The 14,716-nt window shown below is 35.3% G+C and overlaps 1 long non-coding RNA gene across 1 annotated transcript; it reads left to right on the forward strand.

Annotated features, from left to right (window-relative positions):
• Positions 1-1,970: 1,970 nt before the first annotated feature.
• Positions 1,971-3,678, forward strand: LOC106672557. Its single transcript, XR_001341278.2, has 3 exons — positions 1,971-2,747; positions 2,852-3,110; positions 3,179-3,678. It is a non-coding gene; the product is annotated as an uncharacterized LOC106672557 (long non-coding RNA).
• The last annotated feature ends 11,038 nt before the right edge of the window (positions 3,679-14,716 follow it).

A 14,716-nucleotide genomic window follows, 5' to 3' on the forward strand; every position in this document is an offset into this window, starting at 1 on the left:
ACAACTGCTGAATTGATGACCATCATCCTCAATAATATCTTCCCGCAGGATCAGACAGCAGCTGAAACCATAAAACAAAAAAAATACGAAACCACTACAGCAACTTAACAACGATTAATAACCAACCTAGTTTTACTGAGGAAGAAATGGACAAGGCAATAGCTAAAATAAAACTTAGGAAAGCACCCGGAAGGGACAAAATAGATCCGATTATTGCAAAAAAGAGCATGCAAATAATAAAAAAAGAACTTCTAAACATCTATAATGAATGTTTATGTCTAGGGTATTTTCCTCGATACTGGAAAGTAGCAAAAATAAAACTCTTGCTGAAACCGGGTAAAGAAAGAACCAAAAAAGAATCTTATAGAGGAATTAGTTTGATACCCGTTTTCGGCAAAATCTTGGAACATCTGATTGCGGAAAGAATTAAAAAAAAGATATCACTAATACCAAGACAATTTGGAAGTACGAAATCTAGGTCAACCACAGATGCAATACTAAACCTCCAAAAAAACGTTAAAGACAAAAGAGGAAAATATGTAGCTGCAATATACATTGATATTAGAGCAGATAGCTTATGGTGGCCAAAAGTAGTGGTTGACCTCTATAACAAAGGAATCAATGATCAACTACTCAAAGTTACCAAAAATTACTTCCACGAAAGATATGCAACAACAGAAATTAATAACGAAGAATTGTTCAAAAGAGTGAACCTAGGATGTCCCCAGGGCTACATCCTAGGACCACTTGTATGGATAATAGCCTTTGATGGAATATTGGAGGAAATGCAAACCTACCAAATTAGTGCAACTGCATTCATGGATGACTTGGCCCTAGTTGTTGATCGGAACAGCGTAAGGGAAATTGCTATTTTCAAATGTCGTGTAATCGGATTGGATTTTCAGCGACTTATAAGAGCTGTTTCGTGAAGTGACACTTCTTTTACTTGTTAAATATTAATCCATTTACGTTTTCGTGGTCAATTGACCAAGTTACTTCTTTCAATCAAACAATTATCCTTTCTATGTAAGGTCTTGGTTGAGATAAAAAAGTCAGTGTCACGAGCGGGATTCGAACCCACGTCAACAAAACAACAGCACCCCGTGGCCACTTCATAAGTCGCTAAGAATCCAATCCGATTACACGACGTTTGAAAATGGCAAAAAGAGGGAAAATTCGAACGGTTGTAGGTTGAGATGGAGAGAAGGTGTCCGAGAGGATCGAAGTCACGACAGCTCAAGTGGTAGAACAGCGGCGTATCTAGCCGAAGGTAGTGGGTTCGAATCCCGCTCGTGAAACCGACTTTTTTATCTCAACTAAAACCTTAATTAATTGAAAGATATAAATATGATTATGATGATGAAGAAAGACCTGGAACTGCATTAATCGAGACATAAACATGCTACAACTCATGGTTTTGACTTTGATAAAGTCAAAATCATGACTACAGAGAAAAATACAGGCCGCAGCCTTGTGATTAGGCAATAGGGCAAGGCCTCCCACCGGGAATTTTAGCAATACATTTTTTAGTTATTTATAAAAGGATTATTTATGTAACTACTTATTTAACTTATTATGCATACGTTTAGATCAACAGGCTGTGATAACAGTTTTGAAGAAATCCTTGTAAAAAAACGTTAGTTATTAGTTGATGGCGGTGTCAAAGAATCTCCCACGTGATAACAAGTATTGCAATTCGTGTAGTCAAACACCTGTGATATGTACCTGTAACGAGTTTTTATTTATTTATTTGTTTATGTACACATATCTTAAAATATGTGTGTGAAGAAGAGGTTGTAAAAGGATGAGTGACGTGGTGTATAACCGTTTGTTTACATATTGTCTGAGTACCTGTGAGTAGCCAAAATTAATTCACTCTAAATATAATATAAATTTTTTTATTATTTTATTAATTGTTATCTGTCTCTGTAGTGTCCTGAGGAAGACAATAAAAATTGTTGAAAGCTTGGCGTGGTACAACACTAGTATTTTTCCTTTTAATCACAACCCAAATTCATCAGAAACATCAATATAACTATACACACAAACACAATTTAATAGGAATTTAGTGAATGTATACTACACGCTGGTATGTCACAAGACAGTGTATTAGGGGCTGTCCTATGCCTGCTCTTCATTAGCGATCTACCAGAGAGCAAGGAAAATACCACGGCAACGCTCGCTAATGATACAGCAATTATGGTTGGGGAAAGCAATGCTGAATCGACCCACAAACCGAACATCACTATCTTCCGAATGTATAAATGGACGACATACTGATGAATAAAGCTCAATAAACAAAAGAAAATAACAAATCGGTACGTGTGGACTTCACGCATCAAAAATTTAGTATGTAGCCCACCTCAAAGGTCCTGAAATCCTGTTCGCCAACTAGGCAATGTATCTACCTAAATCACAATCAAAGGTTGTTGTTGTTGTTAGTTGCGAAGTCGTGTCCGACCCATCGCGACCCCATGTACAATGCTCCTCCACGCCTTCCTGTCCTCCACCATCTTCCGGAGTCCGTTTAAGCTCACACCGACTGCTTCAGTGACTCCGTCCATCCACCTCATTCTCTGTCGCCCCCTTCTTCTTTTGCCCTCTATCTTACCCAGCATTAGGCTCTTCTCCAGTGAGTCATTTCTTCTCATTTGGTGGCCAAAGTATTTAAGTTTCATTTTCAGGATTTGGCCTTCTAGAGAGCAGTCAGGGTTGATCTCCTCCAGGATTGACCGGTTGAATCAAAGGTAAAAAAATCTAATAGCTCAACATCAAATTCCAGACAATGTACTGGTTAATGGTCAGTAACTCTCCATTGCCCATTGAAAGTATGCTCTTATTTTACTAACAGGTCCTCAAGAACCATGTGGATTTACGACTCTGGTATGTCCGAAATGAAGACTTCCACTGTGACGTCAAAATGGAAACAGTTGAGGAAATCTGTATAGACTCATTAAACACCATCAAAGGCTTAAAGGCTACGTCAACATAGAAGCAGTCCACCCGTTAGAAATGGAACAACTGGAGTCAAGCCACATGATTTATTACTGGTGCTGTGATTATGGTAAAGGTGTAAATAACTAAGAACTAAACCAACAGAACTCTATTAGGTGCATAAATTTTATTTCATTGTATTTTTTCCAGAAAAAGACTAATATGAGGTTTGTTTATTTTCTAGATTGTAATACAATAATTCAACAACTTTATGGAGGAAAAAGAATATACATAATTTATTCAAACGCATATAATCAAAATCTTTTGAAATGTTCATATAATGATATTTTCACGAATCTCTTATCTGAATGCACAATAAGGCTGTAACATCAATATTCTACGGGCTAAAAGCCAGGACCGCCATGGATGCGGTACCGGATGCACGACCGGAAGTGAGTACACAATGGTCGTCCTATCTCCTTCCTCCGGCTGCCGTTTTCTCCCCCAAAATTGCCTTCTAGCACGAATAACCGTAAACAGGTCTTTACAACACTGTTTTTTCTCGATTAGGAAAACATTAGTTCAACCAATATGAAGATGAATGGCACAGAGCACAATTTCCACCTAAATAGTTCTTTGTGGTTATCAATTGATTTTTGTCAAACAAAATAATCTAGGGTTTTTATTTGATTTCATTTTGGAGTTTGTCTTAAGTAATGAGTAAAGCTGATTATTTGAATATGACCAACGACAACTATTTTAAGATTTCCAACATATCCTATAAACCTATTGCAAACTTTAAAAAAAATTGTTCATCTGAAAAAATGAAAAGTGTATGCAGTTTAATTGACATTTTGATTAAATATTTTCAGATAAAAGAAACAACTATTTATCCCCATTTCAAAACTGAACTACGTCTATCAATAAGTAACAATAAATGTTTGTAAAAATATAAATAATATATAATAATTAATTAAATGCAAATGCAAAAATAAATACTTTACGTCTTTATTTCCAACTAATAATGCCGTCATTTTGCACAAATACCAGTCTTTACAGGGAGCGAGTAGGCAGGGCACCAGGTGTAATGACAGTCCTTTGGCATGAGAGTAGGTTATTAGATGCTCCCTTCCGATTTTTAAAAAGAGGGGTGTTTCCCCCTCTTTAATCTGTAAATATTGTGTATAATACAATATTATTGTTCAGATGTAAAGTTTGTACGAATATACCAGATACATAACCTGAAATGTTCGTCCGGTTTTTCATTGTTTTAATACCATTGGAGTATATACATAAAAGAATTAGGTTTTACATCATGTTATACCCAGGGGGTAATGCGTCAGTTCAAGAAGAAATAGAGAACTATTCACTGAAAATTATAAAACATTTTCTGTCTTGTGAATTCAAAACCCATTAGTGCGAGCTTACTATAAATCGGCACTAGGGCAGCTCGTAAAATTTGCACTTCCTTGTGAGATGAAACATTAGTGAGCGCACTGCCCAAAAGTGGTTCAAAAAGCTTAAAAAATACTCTACAAAACGCAAAGCATCACTTTGTTAGAGTACTACCCATTTAGTTTTCGCGATAATTAGACATCCATTGGAGACAGCCAATGGTACCACCTCCCGGTGTACGCATCCATTTTTCGCCGCGTGTGATAAAAAGTCTCTACTTGCCGTGAAAACAATGAACGGCAAATGATTACACGCTGGACCTTGTTATTGTTCGTACATTTTTGAGGAACTCATTTGTTCAGCTTCCACGACTCCCAAGTCGATGTAACATAGGGCGAATTTTCTCAAATAAATTTTCATATCACCTCTTACTGTGCGAGGTTTTATCTTGTCCTGGTGAAAAATTACATCTCTCCTGTTCATGAGAGCAGGTTGTTCTGGGCCAGGGCAAGACATTCGTTCCAGTTGGCTTAAGTTCTTCTGCCCTGATGGTCTGGCCACGTGGCAGGAGTTCGTAGTACACAATGCCTGCCCTCCATCACCAAACACAAAACATATCCTTTCGTTGGTGAACATTTGGTCCTCGATCAATGGAACAGGATCATTTAATGACAGCCAATGGTACAACCTCCTGGTGTAAAAGATCCTTTTTTCCCCGCATGTGACAATCCTGTCAAGGAAGGTCTCTATTTTGTGCAGTCAAAACAACGACAAATGATTACCGGTTGGAGCTTATTACCGTTCGTACATATATGACCATTTCCTTAGCTTCCACATCTTCCCAAGTTGATGTAAGCTAGAGAGAATGTTTTCGTCGCTTAAGTCAAACATTCTGGCGAACCTCTGATATCTTTGATTTCAATGACTTCGATAGCTTCCCTCGATTCGTTGTCATTCAACATAGAAGTCCTTTTTAAAAAGATAGTTCCTACTCAGTAAGTTGTTTTGCAACGATCCGGATTTCGAGCCTTTTAGCTCATCATCAGGTTGAAGGACTTCTACAACCACGTCTCTCGATATGAATTGCCAAAGTGAACCCGCTGATACCTCCGCCAACGCGACGTTCCAATTAGCAGCTGATTTTTTTAATGACGCTCAATTTGAACGTGCGAAACGCGGAAATTATAACACAAATAAATATTAGAATAATAAATACTTAATATTACTTTTTTCTTTTTTTTAATGGCGCTCAATTTGAACGTGCGAAACGCGGAAAAATTCGCACGTTCAAATTGAGAGTCATTAAAAAAAAAAAACAGCTCCTAATTGGAACGTCGCGTTGACGGAGGTATCAGCGGGTTCACTTTGGCAATTCATGTCGAGAGACGTGCTTGTAGAAGTCCTTCAACCTGATGATGAGCTAAAAGGCTCGAAATCCAGATCGTTGCAAAACGACTTACTGTGAGTAGGAACTATCTTTTTAAAAAGGATTGAACACCACACTCACTCCATCATTTATCATTTCTTTTAAAACAGAAGTTCTTCTATACCGTGGTTTATCTTCAATATCATCATTCTCGAAAGCAAACTTTTTAACCACTTTTGGGCAGTGAGCTAACTTATTGTTTCATCACAGAATGCAGTGCAAATTTTCCTAGCATCTCTAGTACTGGGCTAAAGTTATGGGTTTTGTAATCCATGGTGAAGAAAATATTTTATCGTTTACATTGAACTGCTCAAGACACTTGTTTATGACCTGACGCATTATTATCTTGGTATTACGTGATGTAAACATCTAATCCTTTTATGTTTACAGAAGATGTTGATTAACGGTATTAAAGCTATAACAAATTAAAAACCGCACGAACTTTCCTTCTTACCTGGTATTATGTTTCACTTTTGTTAAATTATGTTGTTGCATTGTTTTTTCGAAGACTTGACCATTTGTTTTCTATGTGTAATTGAATCAACAGAATGGGATAGAAAGTGAAATAATCATGAAGTCCATGCGGGCTCGCATTGATAATATCTGTCCGAGGAGGGCTATTACGGTTACGAGAAAGATGGCAGTCTAATGTCCCGGACCCTCCCCCATCCGACGTCCTGAGTCATCTCATAATTCACTATTCGACGGGGGGACGAGAAGACAAGGTAATTATAATGGATTTATTCAAATGAGATCTCGATTTACGGCCAATATCCTATAGTGGACACAGATACTGTAATTATCCAGACGGGGAGCGTCCAGCGGAACTAGCCGGACCGAGTCAGGTTAATGACACCCGGCCATGACTTATCGTGCAGGGATTTGACTACACGCAAAAAGGACCGATGGCCGAAAACGAGATTTTGATTTACGCACTTCTCAAGTTACCGGATTGATAGGCGATTGATCAAAAATCCCCAGGACCATTTTTTCTCATTCCTTTCCACTTTCAATCATTTGCATACCTCGCATGTTCGCTAATCGATCGGACAAACCTGAACAAATAAATTAGTCAGAATCAGTCCCTTTTGGAAATATTTCGTGAGAATGTTGGGTTTGGTTAGATAATTAAGTTAATTAATTTTTTAAGGCAACTTCCACTCGTGTCTCGTGTTTGTGTTGTTTTTAATTATCATTCAAAAAACCTCAAGTTTAATCTTTAACGTGTTGATATAACACTTAAACACAACGCAATCAACAATATATATATATATACACTCTCAATTTGGCGGGAAAATTTAGTGACTTCCAACGTATCTCCAAAAACCTGGAGGGAAATCGTACTGTGATAAAATTTTAGTAACAAATAAACGTCAGGTTGTAGTTTGGCCGCTGATTTGGTCTATCAGACTCGCCGTCTTTAGTGACAGGTTTATACTGACTGCACTAATGACTACTGAGGATGATGAGAAGCAGATGCACTTTTGCCAGACCAAAGATAGGTAGAGCAAACAGATACGTATTTTCCGTCTAAGCGGTTGGTCCGTGGGTTATTTTGTCACTCGTGTCTTCGATATAAATATGAAAGAATTTGCGCTAATTTATACGCTCCAGAGATTGTTGATCTTTAAGATCTTGATTGTATCTTTTCCTCGGTTTTATAAGCTATCTAGGTTGTCAGAGCCAAGTTTACAGTTTGGACGACTCAATCGATGTTGAAAAAGTCTCGCTTCGTCAAGCAGATGTGGGCAATGAAGTGGAAAGATAAGCGAAGCCATGAATTTGAAGCCGTCGACGGTAAAAGGTAAATTACAACGGCCTCCCCTCGTACAGGGCTGTAAGGGGCTGGTCGATTCCAGAGACATTTGGCCACGGTACAAAACTACCTATAAAATCTATTATTTAAGCAACAAATTTATTTACTACATATTGAAAAATAAGTGGATGTTCGGATTTTTTCCCTTCGAAAAACTGTGTTCACGTATTAGGATTAGGTCAAAATGAAGTTTGAAAGTTGCGTTTACGACAAAAAAGAGATACTTTGCACTAATCCTTTTGAACTTTGCTTTCAAGCAAAGCCATAAATATCATTTCTAACAGAAAGAGGATCACGCAAGTTGTATATTTCCATTAAGCAAGAGCTTTTAGTTGATTGTTAATACGGTTGGATGTATCAGTGGGTTAAGTGCATATGCGAAACGTAATAGTGATTCTACCATGAAAGTATAACCTCACTTGTCGACTTTGAGGATTATCATTAAATGAGGCTCAGGAAAGCACGGTTACTAATGGATTTGGATGACGAAAATGTTTCATAATGAATTATAATACAAAATTTGTCAGAAGGTTTACGCTTTTTTACATTATTTCATCAACTATTGATACTATCATAGTATTATTGTATAGTGTATATTATAGTATTATAACGCTTTATTTTATAAACTTCATAATACAGGTCTGTCTAAAATAACTGCTAATAGAATTAAAGCCTTAATGGCAGCTAACGTTGGAAGGCTTAAAGAGGGCAGAACTATAGAATCTGAAGTCGGTGTGGGGGTCAAACAGGGGGCGCTTCTGAAGCCATTATTATTTATATTATTTTTGAACGGCATAGAAAATGAGATAGATGAAGAGGTATACAAATGAGAATTAAATTGAAAACATTAAAATGAAAACATACATCTTTTATGAGATAACGTTCAGTTACAAATAGTGACACGCAAAAACGCCGATGTTGTTTTCGATGATTCCGTCATAGATAAGGATTAGCGCTGATATTGATATTTTAGCGGAAAGACTATCTAAAGTCTAGAATATACAAAGTTGTCAAAGAAACTTGAAATTGAATTAGAAAAAGTAAAAAATATAAATTTTTAAAATAGGTGGCAGGATAGCAAAGAAAGACAAGTGTTACATCGAAGGTAAAACATAATAACAATAAACAAATTAAGGAAATTTTGAATGAATGAACTAGAAACGTTTTTATCTTAGAACTCTTTTATTCCAGGGAATAATAACACAATAGTACAATAATCGTTTAATCAAAGTTGCAGTCGTGTTGGTACATTTAACTATTTCGGTTTCGAACCAAAATTAAAAAAGTTTAATAAATTTATTCAACATTTCCTTAAGTTTTTTATTTTTTGTTTTTTATTCTTTCCACCTTACAAATCCGTCAGCCACGGTTTTTTCCTTTCCTTCATAAATTTCTTCATTTTTGAAAGAAGTAATTTAAAAAGCAATTATTCCACTAAAAAGGATATTACAGTGTACGTTTTCTGAAATTTGCTGGTCCCTAGGTTTGGAAATAGTAGTTTAGAATCACTATAGTAAGTTTTTCGACATTGAAATAAGAATTATTTTGGCAAACAATGCAGTTCTAGCTACTAAAATGTTTATTTCACCAAGGTTTACAAGTTTGATGTTGTTCACATCTTATTGAAAATTGGCCGTAGTATTCAATAGTCTCAACGGATTTGCCCAAAACCTTTTAGTTTTGGAGTTATCATTGTTTCTTTGAAGCAAGGTCGTGAAATCTTAAAAAATCAGAAAAAGGGGAATAACTCCGAAACTGTTGAGATTCAGATCATAATTAGGTCTTTTTGAGTCCATTGCACACAGATACAGATATTATTTGGCTAACGAATTTAATTTTTATCTTATGTTATAATTCACTACTTTTCGGGGTCCGTTTGACCAATTAATATATTTCAATTAATTAAGGTTTTTAGTTGAAACAACTACTTTTGTACTACTTCTGTTATAATATTTTTGATCATATTAAACATTCTTTTATAGTATATATGTTTTTAGTTTAATTATTTTTTCAATATTTGAATACAACGTCAATTCAGTATAATTTATTTTTATTTACACGTAAGATCATAATGTAATTCTTGTTTGTATACTGGGTATTCGGCTACTCGTGTTAGAAACTGTGCCAGTAGAATTTACATTCAAAATGGAACGAAAAGGCCTCGTTTTATGGAACCAAAACCGTGGTTCGAATCTCAACAGTTTCGATGCAATTCCCCTTTTTCTGATTTTTAAAGATTTCACAACCTTACTTGAAATAAGCAATGATAACACCAAAACAGAAAGGTTTTCGATAAATCCGTTAAATCTGCTGTAAAATGTGATTAATACTTAACTTGTAAGCGATGGTGAAATAAGCATAACTTTGACAAATAATTCTTTTTTCAATTATTATTTGGAGAACGTGAGATGCAATCTTGTGTGACGAAGGTTTAAAAACATTTTCTTTATCGTGCCAACGTTTCGAACTTTATTGAGATCATCTTCAAGACTCAAAGCGTTTATTTTCTGAGTAGATGTGTCATTATTGTGTGTCGTGTTGAGAGTGCCTTCAATGTTGAAAAACTTACTATGGTGATTCTAAACTACTATTTCCAAATCTAGAGACCAGCAAATTTCAGAAAACATACTCCACTTAACATCCTTTTTAAGGGTGTAATTTTTTTTTAAATTACTTTAACAAAGATGAAGAAATTAATGAAGAAATGGTTGACGGATTGGTAAGGTGGAATGGTTAAAAAAATAACAAACTTAGAGAAGTTTGAAAGCATTTATTAAACTTTTTTTGACTTGAGTTCGAAATCGAAATAGTGCAATTGTTTTCTATTTACCAACACGACTGCAACTATGATTAAAGGGTTATTGTATTATTATTCCCCGGAATAAGACTTTAATATTCAACACGTTTTTGGTTCATTCATTCAAAATTTCCTTCAGTCTTTTATTTTTTTATTTGTTTTTTCTAATCTTTCCACCTTACCAATCCGTCAACCACGGTTTTTTCCTTTTTTCCATAAATGTCTTCATCTTTAAAAGAAGTAATTTAAAAAGCAATTACTCCACTAAAAAGGATAGTTAATGGAGTACGTTTTCTGAAATTTCTAGTATCTAGGGTTGTAAATAGTATTTTAAAATCGCCAGAGGAAGTTTTTCAACCTTGATAAAAAAATATTTTTCTAAATTCTGGCAGTTTATTTCACCAACGTTTACATGTTTAGTATTGATCACATCTTATTGAAAATTTAACGTGGTTTTCAATAGTACCAACGGATTTGTCCAAATACTTTGAGTTTTGAAGTTATCATTGTTTATTTGAAGCAAAAAACATGGTTAATAAGGACTTGTTTCGACTATTTTGAAAGTACATAGAATCTAATGGCAAAATTGGTAACACGAGTAGCCGAACTCGCTGTATATTTTTTTCCCTCCTAATATTAATAAAAGCGAAGTAACTAACTTTATAAATAAGGAAATAATGAGAAGAAGTGGAAGGGAGCTAGAAAGTGAGATATAATAGTCGATAAATAAAAACCCAAGTAATAATAATAATGATTATTTGGAGATCATGAGATCCGGTCTATTGTGAAGTAAGTTTAGAAAAACATTTTGTTTATCGTGCCAACGTTTCGATCTTTATTGGGATCATCTTCAGGGCGTGGGATTTATAAACATTGTTTACATTTTACAAATACATGTAGGATCTGAAAAAAATGAAGTGAATTTTCGAGCATTGTATACATTTATTTTTTGAATCTAAAATTTTCTAGCATTGTATAAATTCAATTTTTTCACATTCTACATGTATTTGTAAAATTTATACAATGTTTATAACTCCCAGACCCTGAAGATGATCTCAATAAAGATCAAAACGTTGGTACGAAAAAGAAAAAGTTTTTCTGAAACCTACATCAGACCGCATCTCACGATTTCTGAATAATCATTGTAAATTAATGTTTGTATGTCATTTAAATAAAGACTATTAGACTAAATAGAAAAAACGTAGACTCACCCATCTGTGTTTCCAGTATTTTAAAAAACGTTATTGTGCAAAGGACTTTCTTTTTTCCTGTGGGTCGAGCAACAAAGGGGTGTAATTCATCTAGGCGCCTGTATACATGCCGTGTTTCTCCTTCCAGGCGTGTAACAAGGCGCAGAACAGCCTTTTCCCGACATTTGAACCCAAATGTCGCGGTTGAAATTTATCGTCCTTTTTAATGATTTCAACGTCCGTTCCGAGAGACTGCCAAACGCCACGTCCTTGGCCGCAGAGGGCCGCGCCCGCCAGCGTCGTAACGGCGCAAATCTCACGCAACCCGGGTCACGGAAAAAGGTCATACAGTTTCCAGACAACCTTGAAAAAAGATCATGACTTTCATTGATCGGGTGCGCCGGTAAATTGCACGCGAACGTGTAATTTTAATAAAACGGAATTTCTCTTATTAGCCGCAAGCTTCCAATCCCAACAAGAAAGCCAAAAACGACCTCCGAAGACATATGAGCAGGGTGCGTGAATCACTAGGTCATAAAAGATTCTTACAGGACTTGCAACTTCATTGGAAAATTCCTTCCATAAAGACAGCCAAATAGATACTGTACATATATAAATAATAACACGTTCAATAAAAAATTAATGATAGTTAATCAAAATAAATAGATTGTGATGCTTTACAATTTGTTTTTATTTATAATATCTTCCCAGCACTGCTAAAGATGCTTTTTGGTTGTGCGTGTTTGTTCTTCCCCTACATAAAACTCTTCAGTGATATTAAGATTTTTGACACGACTGGTAGTTAATTTATTAAACTGAATTGAATGAAATATGTCGTGAGAACTTTCGTTTCAACAGAGGTGACCAACTAAGTTTGAACGAAATTTGTCTTGGTAACCTTCTGTTCAACAGATGTTTCGCTAAGGTTCAACGAAATACGTTTTGAGAATCTTCGGTTCAAAAGAGTTGTTCAACTAAGGTTGAACGAAAATTGGCTTGCGAATCTTCTGTTCAACAGATGTTCAGTTAAAGTTCAATGAAATTTATCTTGAGAACCTGCGATTCAAAAGAGATGTTCAACTAAGGTTCAACGGATTAAGAGTGAACGAAATTTGTTTTGAGAACCTGCAATTTGAAAAAATTGTTCCACTAAGATTCAGCGAAATTTATCTCGAAAACCTTAGGTTCAACGGAGATGATCAACTAAGGTTCAATGAAGTATGTTTTGAGAATCTTCGGGTCAAAGGATGATTAACTAAGATTGAACGAAATTTGTTTTGAGGATCTTCTGTTGAACAGATGTTCAGCTAAAGTTCAATGAGAATTTTCTTCAGAACCTGCGAATCAAGAGAGTTGTTAAACAAACCATCAATTCAATCGATGATAAACTAAAATTGAACGAAATCTGTTGAGATATTGTAAAACAAAGCGGTGCTTATAAAAAATTAGAATAAAAACAGACAGTACAACATCACAATTAAGACACAATTAATTAAGGTTTTTAGTTGAGATGAAAAAAAGTTAATGTCACGATAGCTCAGGTGGTAGAGCAGTGGCGTATCTAGCCGAAGGTCGTGGGTTCGAATCCCTCTCGTGCCATTAACTTTTTTTCATCTCAACTAAAAACCTTAATTAATTGTGTTGTATTAATTGGTCAAGCGGACCACGAAAATAGTGAATTAATCACAATTAAGTTTTATGTGTGGTGATTAGTGACCGTTAATCGATGATCATTCAGAGATCGTGAGATGCGGTCTGGTGTGATGTAGGTTTCAGAAAAACATTTTCTTTATTGTGCCAACGTTTCGATCTTTATTGAGATCATCTTCAGGGCTCAAAGTGTTTGTTTTCTGTGTAATTGTGCCATTCTTGCGTGTCGTGTTGAGAGGGCACTCTAAGTCCACAAAGGGCACAATTCCACAGAAAGCGAACACTTTGAACCCTGAAGATGATCTCAATAAAGATCGAAACGTTGGCATGATAAAGAAAATGTTTTTCTGAAACCTACATCACAACAGACCGCATCTCACGATCTCTGAATAATTAAGTTTTATTGTTTAATTATCATTAATTAATTAATTTAATTGACGTGTGTACAATATGTACAATATTTATTGAACCAACGGTTCAACACAATGTCCGCTCGTGATTGCCCTTGCGTTAAATACAACTTCGATGAAAGTTTTCCGACAAAAAATAAAAAAAACTAGCATAAATTTTCTTACTTAGGATCCACCTCAATCACTTTTAACTACTGTTAAATAACAAAACATTAAACAATGAAAATGTAATTTAAATGTTTCAATTATCATTAATTGGACAACATTACTTTTGCAAGTGGTTGTTTTTTAAAATATGAGTCTCACGCATTTAAACCCCAAGAAAATAAATGGTGGATGTTCATGTAAAATATTTAACTTTTTGAGTTTTCTCTTTGAAATCAGATTAAACAAGGTTTAGAAGCTAAGATATAAAAATGATATTTAAATGGTGGAACTAGAATCTGAATACATGAACAAAAAATAATTTTTAAGCGACACATTTATAATGTCAATCTGTCTTTTCATTTCTATTAAATTTATACGATATTTCATTATCATGTAGAGTGAAATTGAAAGCATGACAATGATAGATTCGGATTTCTCGAACCGCCTTCCTAGAAGGATCGACAGCCAACGAATAAAGGAGAACAGGCGGGCCAAGATGCTATAATTAATCCGCAATTCGGCTCGTGGTTATACAACTGTCTCATAAAAATTAATAATCGCAAAAGCCGGCCAAGATATCCTATAAATTTTTATGATAATAGGTTTTAGGTCCATCGGTAACATTTTAGGATTTATAAACAAATTAGGAAGGACATTGAGGCCGACGATTCACCGAATTTATTGAAAATAACTGATTTGTTTGTTTTTTGTGTGTGTATTTCACATATTAGAAGGTGAGAATAGTTTATTTTATAGACGACCTTCGATGGTAGATAACTCTAATTCAAATGACACCTCGCCTCCTATGGGAATCGTGCTCGTTAGCCGGGTTATTGGTCACGTAGGACCCTGATACCCTCTGTTTGCATATCTTTTCTACTAGATCGGGTTTACCTCTGTCCCAGAGGATCGCTGACCTATCACACGTGTTGTTTACAAATACGGGAATTT

Source organism: Cimex lectularius, unplaced genomic scaffold, assembly GCF_000648675.2.
Source record: "Cimex lectularius strain Harlan isolate CLEC.00 unplaced genomic scaffold, Clec_2.1 scaffold139, whole genome shotgun sequence".
NCBI lineage: Eukaryota > Metazoa > Arthropoda > Insecta > Hemiptera > Cimicidae > Cimex > Cimex lectularius.